This window comes from Myotis daubentonii, chromosome 1, assembly GCF_963259705.1.
Source record: "Myotis daubentonii chromosome 1, mMyoDau2.1, whole genome shotgun sequence".
Classification (NCBI taxonomy): domain Eukaryota; kingdom Metazoa; phylum Chordata; class Mammalia; order Chiroptera; family Vespertilionidae; genus Myotis; species Myotis daubentonii.
In genome coordinates, this window is record NC_081840.1 from 187,454,428 (window position 1) to 187,462,710 (window position 8,283).

At 40.9% G+C, this 8,283-nt stretch overlaps 1 non-coding gene and 1 pseudogene across 1 annotated transcript; both read right to left on the reverse strand.

Annotated features, from left to right (window-relative positions):
* Positions 1-3,070: 3,070 nt before the first annotated feature.
* LOC132223584 (U6 spliceosomal RNA) lies at positions 3,071-3,175 on the reverse strand. The gene has a single exon (XR_009450494.1). It is a non-coding gene; the product is annotated as a U6 spliceosomal RNA (small nuclear RNA).
* A 4,646-nt stretch (positions 3,176-7,821) lies between these two features.
* On the reverse strand, positions 7,822-8,043 carry LOC132227286 (cytochrome c oxidase assembly factor 5-like; annotated as a pseudogene).
* Between the last annotated feature and the right edge of the window lie 240 nt (positions 8,044-8,283).

The following is an 8,283-nucleotide window of genomic DNA, read 5'->3' on the forward strand; positions in this document are numbered from 1 at the left end:
TTTCCTTTCAATGTGCATGAATCCATGCACTGTAAATATACACTGAAAGGCCAGATTATTATGACCACCTGACATTTGTAGGCAAATTAGCTTTAATTTTGTGCTGAAGTTGCTAGAGGGCCAGACCATTATAAATAGGAAAGCAGGTCATTTACCACACCAGTACAAGTGATTATTTTTCTGAAGATATGGGTAAACAAGATGATTTAACAGCCTTTGAACGTGGGATACACACACACACACACACACACACACACACACACACACACACACACTCTAGAGGCCCGGTGCATGAAATTTGTGCATGGGGGTGTGTCCCTCAGCCCAGCCTGCACCCTCTCCAATCTGGGACCCCTTGAGGGATGTCCGACTGCCCATCAGGATCAGGCCTAAACAGGCACACACAACTTACAAAATAATAAAAAGGGAACATTTTACTCTTGCATTTGCCCCAAGATAGACTCATAAGTTTGCTTTCTGGAGAGGGAGGACTCCAGACAACTTATGACTTCTCAGAGGGAAAGGGAGAAAGCTGGTTTCATTGAGTGACACCAGTAAATACGGTATACTGCTGGCATTTGCTCTGAGGGTCAGTCCTCACGTGTGTTTATTTTTCATATCACTTTGTCTGTGGAAAGGACTCTCAAGACTCAAATGGTAAGCAAGATTCATTCTGCCAAAGTGTCTTATTGTTTCTCTCCCTACAGTCACCTGGAACAGGCTAGAGTAACCAGAACTATCATCCAAATGGGTAAGATTCTCAAATATAATAAAGAGCAAACATGTGAAGATCATCCTATATTTAATGGAAACAGTACTACAAAAGCTTCCAAACTCAACAAATGAAAACTCTAACACTGAGGAAATAGAGATTATATAGAGGAATAAAGAAAAATTTATAACAGGCATAATTAATATTTTCAGATTTGAATGGATATTGCATCCATAAAAGAAAAATAGTTGTCTAAAGGGAGGGAAAACCTGTTAGAGCTCTTGCAAATAAAAAGTCATAACCAATACAAAAACATTTCAATTAATAGGTTAAATAAGGGACGTGACAGAGCTGAAAACCAGCGCATTATACTGTAACGTAAAATGAAGTGTGTAGTTCACACAGACAGCAATACAAAAAACAGGGTTTATTTGAAAGTGCATTCACTTTCTATGGTTGCAGTAACGAATACCACAAATGTCATAGCTTAAAACAACCCATATTTATTATCTTACAGTCCTGGAGGTCTGAATCCCAAAATCAAGGTTTCGGCAGGGCTGCATTCCTCCTGGGGGCTCTAGAATAGATACTTTTCCAGCTTACGGAGAACACCTGCATTCCTTAGCTTCCAGCCCCTTCTTCTCTCTGCAAAGCCAGCATCAGAGCATTTACAGATCTTTCTCTCCATTTGTCTATGACCTCTCCTTCTTTTGTCACTTCTTTAATTCTGATACTCCTGCCTCCTTCTTTTAAGAGCCATGGTGATTACACTGGGCCCACCCAGATAATCCAGGATCATCTTCCCATCTCAGGACCCCTAACTTAATAATACCCGTTAAGTCCCCCTTTCCAATGAAGGCCACATATTTTCACATTTTTGGGTAGTACTGTGTGGGCCTCTTTTGGGGGGGGGGGAGGTGGTTTATTCTGCCTACTACAGAAAATAAGAGAAAAACGTTAAAAGGACTAAAATATAAACCTTAAATCCCCATATCCATGTAAGAGCCATGCTCTAGGAAAGTAAGGAGAGAACAGATGGGAGAAAATGATCAGCTAAATGGGAGGAGAAATTTTTCTAGACCTGAGAATGCAGTATGTTTTTAGTTGAAGGGAACATGCAGAATGCATAAAGAGACTTAAAACTGGACACTAGTGAAATGTCAGATCTCCAAGGATGAAGAAAAATGTCTAAAAGCCTTCAGGGACTCAGCTTAAAATCAAATGAGTAAAAATCAGATTGTCATCAGGCTTTTATTAAGCATTTACTGGATACAGTAAACAACAGAATAGGGACTTTAACATTTTTTAGACAAAAATCATTTTAAAGGTACAATTTTATCCCCAGTGAAGTAGCATTCATGAGTGAAGACTAATGATATTTTTGGACATGCCAAGGCTTAGAACTTTTTCCAGCCACAGAGCCTATTTGAAAGAATTGCTTGAGGCCATATTCTAGTAAAAACAAAAGGAAGTAAAAGAAAAAGGAAAACAAGGAATGTTATACTAGTAACACTGGAGAGCAAAGGTACCAGTGAAACTAGTAAAGTCTAAATAATTGGTGCGTATGTTAAAAAAATGACAATCTGAAATTTAAACCACAGATTATTCTAATGTAGATGCTGACAGAGCTGGTATGGATAGTTTAGAAAGAAAGTAAAAGCAAATGTGTGTGTGTGTGTGTCTTGCTGGCCATGAAAAAAAATCTTAATGTAGTTTACATTTGCATTTTATTAATTAAAATTTTTAAAATTAAATTAAAAGATTAGATTAAATTGTGTTAGTATATTTTGAAACAGATATTCTCATATGCTATTGGAAGGTATGTATTTTCTTTAGTTTTTTTAGAGAGCAATTTGGTAGTTTCAAATTTTAAAATAAATATATACTTTGGCCTATCTTTAGGAGTTGATTCTCTAGAAGTATTTTTGTATTGGCAGAAAGGTTTTCAAGAATGTGTATATTGTATTGTTCAAAATTGTAAAAATTTGAAAATAATCTAAACCCATATGGACAATTAGATTAATTACAGATAACCATGTCCTGGTTTAAAAAATCAAATCATTTTAAATGTTTGCAGTGCTGGTTTGGTGATGATAAACTCTTTTAGCCTTTTATTGTCTGCAAAGCTCTTTATTTCAGAGCCTTGCTTTTCATTACTTTGTATACTTCATGTCACTCCCTTCTGGCCTAAAGTGTTTTATTGAGAAATCAGCTGACAGTATAATGGAAACTCCCTTGTAGGTAACTTTTTGTCTCTCTCTTACAGCCTTTAAGATTCTTTCCTTGTCTTTAAAGCTTGCCATTTTAATTATGATGTGTCTAGGTATGGGTCTTTTTGGGTTCATCTTGATTGGGAATAAAAATATGGAATACTTCACAAAGTTGTGTCATCCTTGTGCAGGGGCCATGCTAATCTTCTCTGTATCATTCCAATTTTAGTATATGTGCTGCCGAAGTGAACACTTTATTTATTTTTTTAAAATATTTTTAATTGACTTTTTAGAGAGAAAGGAAAGGGAGAAAGAGGTGTAAACATCTATGAGAGAAATATGAATTGGCTGCCTCCTCTATGCCCCCTACTGGGGATCAAGCTCACAAGCCAGGCATGTGCCCAACCAGAAATCAAACCATTAACCTCTTGGTTCATGAGTAGACCCTCAACCACTAGACCACACCTGTTTGGGCCACCCTATGTCTCTTGATTAAAGCATTTAATCCATTCACATTTAAAGTAATTATTGATTAGATATGTAGTTATTGCCATTTTAGTATTCATATTTTTGTTATTTTTTTTCTTCTTAAAATTGTACCTTTAACATTTCTTGTAATACTGGTTTAGTTGTGATAAACTTGTTCTTGTCTTGGAACCTCTTTATCTTTCCCTCAATTCTAAATGATAGTCTCACTGCTGGGCAGAATAATCTTAGTTGTAGGTCCTTGATTTTCATCACTAGAATATTAAATGCCAAACGCCTATGGCCTGCAAAGTTTCTGTAGAGAAATCAGTTGATAGTCTTATAGAGGTTCCCTTTTAGGTAATTGCTTTTCTCTTGCTGCTTTTAAGATTTTTTCTCTTTGTCTTTAACATCTACCATTTCAATTATGATATGTATTGGTGTGAAACTCTTTGAATATATCTTGTTTGGGACTCTCTGTGCTTCCTAGACTTGTATGTCTTTTCCTTTTAGTAGGTTAGGGAAGCTTTTAGTCACCTGAGTTGAATGCTTCAGATGTGTCCTTTGTGTGGGCTGTGTGCACCCTCCTGTTGTAGTTGAACCCTGACAACAATTGGAAGGCCAGTGGAAGGGATTGATTCTCTGGCTGACTGACTATGAGGAATGGCTGTGACTATAGGGGAGGAGCTATTACACAGGGGCTAACCCAGCCGTGGGCAAACTACGGTCCAGGGGCCAGATCCGGCCGTTTGAAATGAATAAACCTAAAAAAAAAAGAACATACCCTTTTATGTAATGATGTTTACTTTGAATTTGTATTAGTTCACACAAACACTCCATCCATGCTTTTGTTCCGGCCCTCCGGTCCAGTTTAAGAACCCATTGTGGCCTTCGAGTCAAAAAGTTTGCCCACCCCTGGAACCCCACAGAGCAGGATTCACATAGAGGGGCCCTGATGTCTATTGAGTTTCCCATCTCGGTGTGTCTTTGTAGAGGTGGTTGGGCGGTGCTCTGGCATAGTCTGAAGCTGGCCACCAGGTGTGTTGATTCTGGGGACTCTTGGTAGGGGGTATGGGGCAGGTGAAGGTCAACTGCTGCCTGTTTATGGCCTAGGGATGCAAAGTGGGATCTGCAGGTGGTTGTCACTTGTGCTGTGCTTGGAAGCACCTGGAAGAGGCTAAGTTTGGAATTGAGGCCAGCTGCCACTAGTGCCAGGCTTGGGGCCACTTAGCAAGAAGCACAGGGCATTCTGAGGCCAGATGTTGCTTGTTTGTGGTTTGTGAACCTGTGAGAGATTTTAGGAAAGTCTGCAGCATTAACCAAAACAGACCATTTATATGGAAAAGCCCCTGAAAGTAGTTTGGGTGGGTGTGCAAGTTTGAGGGGGCAGGATCAATGAATCACCAGGGTGGGGCTTTACCAGGTTAATGGACACTCAGGCTTGAGGCCTGCTTGTGCCTGCAGGAACTGTGGAGGGAGAGTGCTCAATAAAGGAGCAATGATATCTGCCAGCACTTCTGTCTGAGAGAAAGCTGTCCCTCCAGTGCTCACCCTGAAGCTGGACAATTCATTTCTCCCAATTGTTTCTGAGGATATTTTCAAAAAAATCTTTATTGTTGAGAGTACTATAGAGGTCCCCATTTCCCCCCTCACATCCTTCTCCATCCAATTCCCACCCTGCCCCAGGCCTTCACAACTCTATTGTTTGTGTCCATGGGTAATGAATATATGCATATAAGTTCTTTGGTTAATCCCTTCCTGTCCCTCCCCCACACCTTTCCTCTGAGATTCCTTAGTCTGTTCCATGTTTCTATACCTCTGATTCTGTTTTATTCATCAGTTTATTTTCTTCATTAGATTCCTTGTTTGGTAATTTTGATTTTTACTTTCAGTTGTTGATAGATATGTATTTATTGCCATTTATTGTTCATATTTCCTCCTCTTCCCCCTCCTCCTTCTCCTTCTCCTTATCCTCTTCCTCCTCCCCTTCTTCCTCTTCTTAAAGAATACCCTTCAATAGTTCATGTAGTACTGGTTTAGTGGCAATGAACTCCTTTAGCTTTTTCTTGTCTGTGAAGCTCTTTATCTGACCTTCAATTCTAAATGATAGCTTTGCTGGGTAGAGTAATGTTGGTTGTAGGTCCTTGCTATTCATCATTTTTGAATATTTCTTGCCACTCCCTTCTGACCTTCAAAGTTTCTGTTGAGAAATCAGCTGATAGTCATATGGACACTCCCTTGTAGGTAACTAACTGCTTTTCTCTTGCTTCTTTTAAGATTCTCTGTCTTTAACCTTTTGCATTTTAATTATGATGTGTCTTGGTGTGAGCCTCTCTGTTTTCCTCTTGTTTGGGACTTGCTGTACTTTCTGGACTTTTAATTCTAGTTCTTTCACAGGCAGGGAAAGGTTTCTGTTATTATTTATTTAAATAGATTTTCAATATCCTGTTCTCTCTTCTTCTTCTGGCACTCCCATGATGCAAATGTTGTCCCAGAGGCTCCTTTTGCTACCTTCATATTTTTGGATTCATTTTTCTTTTTGCTCTTCTGATTGGGTGTTTTTTGCTTCCTCATATTCCAAATCACTGATTTGATTATCTGCATCTTCTACTCTAATGTTGACTCCTAGTAATTTATTCTTTATTTCAAATAGTGTATCCTTCATTTCTGACTGGTCCTATTCATGTCTTTGATGTTCTCACTAATTTCCTTGAAATTCTCACTAAGTCCATTGAAGCTCTCATTAAGATCCTTGAGCATCCTTATAACCATTGTTTTGAACTCTGTATCTAGTAGTTTGCTTTCTTCCATTTCATTTAGTTCTTTTTCTGGAGATTTCTTCTGCTATTTCATTTGTGACATGTTTCTTTGGCTACTTCCCTGTGTCTATTTCTATGTATTATGTAGAGCTGCTATGTCTCCTGGAATTGATAGAGTGGCCTTGTGTAGTAGTGTTCTGTAGGGCTAAATGGCTCAGCCTCCCCAGTCCTCTGAGCTGGGCACTCTAGATGTGTCCCTGTGTGGGCTATATGCACTGTCTTATTGTAGTTGAGCCTTGATGGCTATTGGCATCACTGGGAGGAATTCATTCCCAGGTCAATTGGCTGTGAGGAACAGCTGTGACTATAGTGGAAGAGCTGCTGTGCAGGAGACACTCCTATGGAGCAGGACTTGCTTCAGTGGGGCTTTGATGCTCACTATCTGCCACTTGATTGTGTCACTCATGGATGCCTAGACTAGTAATCTGGTGAAATCTGAAGCTGTTCACCAGGTACACTGGCTCTTGACCCCTCTCCCCAACTCCCAGAAGGTGCAAAGTCAGCCACTGCCTGTGACCTGCCTGTGGCCACCCATCAGGATACAGAGCAATCTGCAGATGGCTGCTACTCGTGTTGGGCTTGGAAGTTTCTAGGAGAGGCCAAGCTGTGAAGCAAGGCAAGCTGCTGCTAGTGCTGGGTCTGGGGACTCTTATTGAGTGATATGGGACACCCTGGTGCTAGCGGCTGCTTGTGTTAGAGATTTTAGGAATGTCTGAAGCCTGAGTCAGGACAGACCATTCATATGGAAAAGCCACAGCAAACAACTTGGGTGGGGCTGCAAATGGGTGGGGCAGGGTTTCAGGATTTACCAGCTTGAAGCAGTCAGTGTGAACTAAGTTGGAGACTCATATATGGTGCCTGTTGTCAGCTCTGTGATAGGGAAGGCCTCAGCATAGGAACAACGACCCCTTCGTGCATCCCTGTCTGGGAGAAAGCTGCCTCGAGTTCTCGCTCTAATGCCAGACAACCCAATTCCTCCCTATATGGCCCTGGATCCTTCCAGGTCCCTGCCCCAGCACTGGAGCTCAGAGGGAGTGAGTCTGAGTACTAGTAAGTTCATGGGCCAGCCCTTTCAGAGGAAGTGCCTGGGTCTCCAGGAGCCTCTGTGTCACTCAGCCACAATCCCCACAAAATACCTGAGGTTATTTTTTTCCAATGCTTTTCAGATAGTGGGAGGGAGGGGGAGGAGTAGCGGGGAGAGAGGGAGACATAGACACATCAACTGGTTGTCTCCCACCCATACCCCTTCCAGGGGCAGGGAGCGAACCCATAACCTAGGTACGTGCCCTTGCCCAGGAATTGAACCCACGGCCCTTTGGTCTGTGGGCAGACACTCTAATTGCTGAGCAAAACTGGCTAGGGCCTTTAAAACAATTCTTAAAATGCATTTATTATGCTCCCTGCTGATAACTGGTCAATTAAATTTTTCTTCTAAAAATAACTTAGAACAAGAAAATTATTTATAGATATTCAATAACAGAACTCATGCATTCTCTCCAGGGTCTGACCAAACAGGTGTTAGAAAAAAGCATGTTTCCTACTTTGATTTCTGTTTTTTAATGACCAGAGGAAATCCCTTGTTGTATTCATCTTGGTTTAAACAGAATACTCATCACTATCCTTTTCTTCCTTTGAATCTTGATCTGGCATCCAACATTGATCTTTTACATTAAAAAAATAAATATTTCAAAGCTTTGAAGTTTCCTTACTTCAAATATTGCAGAGGGGATTTTCCTTCCTGGAGCACACAGTGGGACTGCAGCAGACAGGCACTCTGATGCTCCTTCAAACCCCCCCATGTGTTGCCCTCTGACTTGTCCTTATAATACTGAGACATGGCTGAGCCTCCTGCCTGCCACGGCCTGCATTGCTTCCGGCCTCAGTGGCCCCAACCCTACTGCCTGTTCTGTATTTTAGTTGTAATTTTGATGTGGTTGTGGGAGGCAAGTATCACGTTTACCAATGCCACCATCTTGGTTCTGCTCTGTTTCTGGATCTTTGTAAGCTGCTGCCCCAGTCTTGGAGCTCAGATCAAGTGAGTCTGTCAGCAAGTAAATCTGAGCATGGGCTCTTTAAG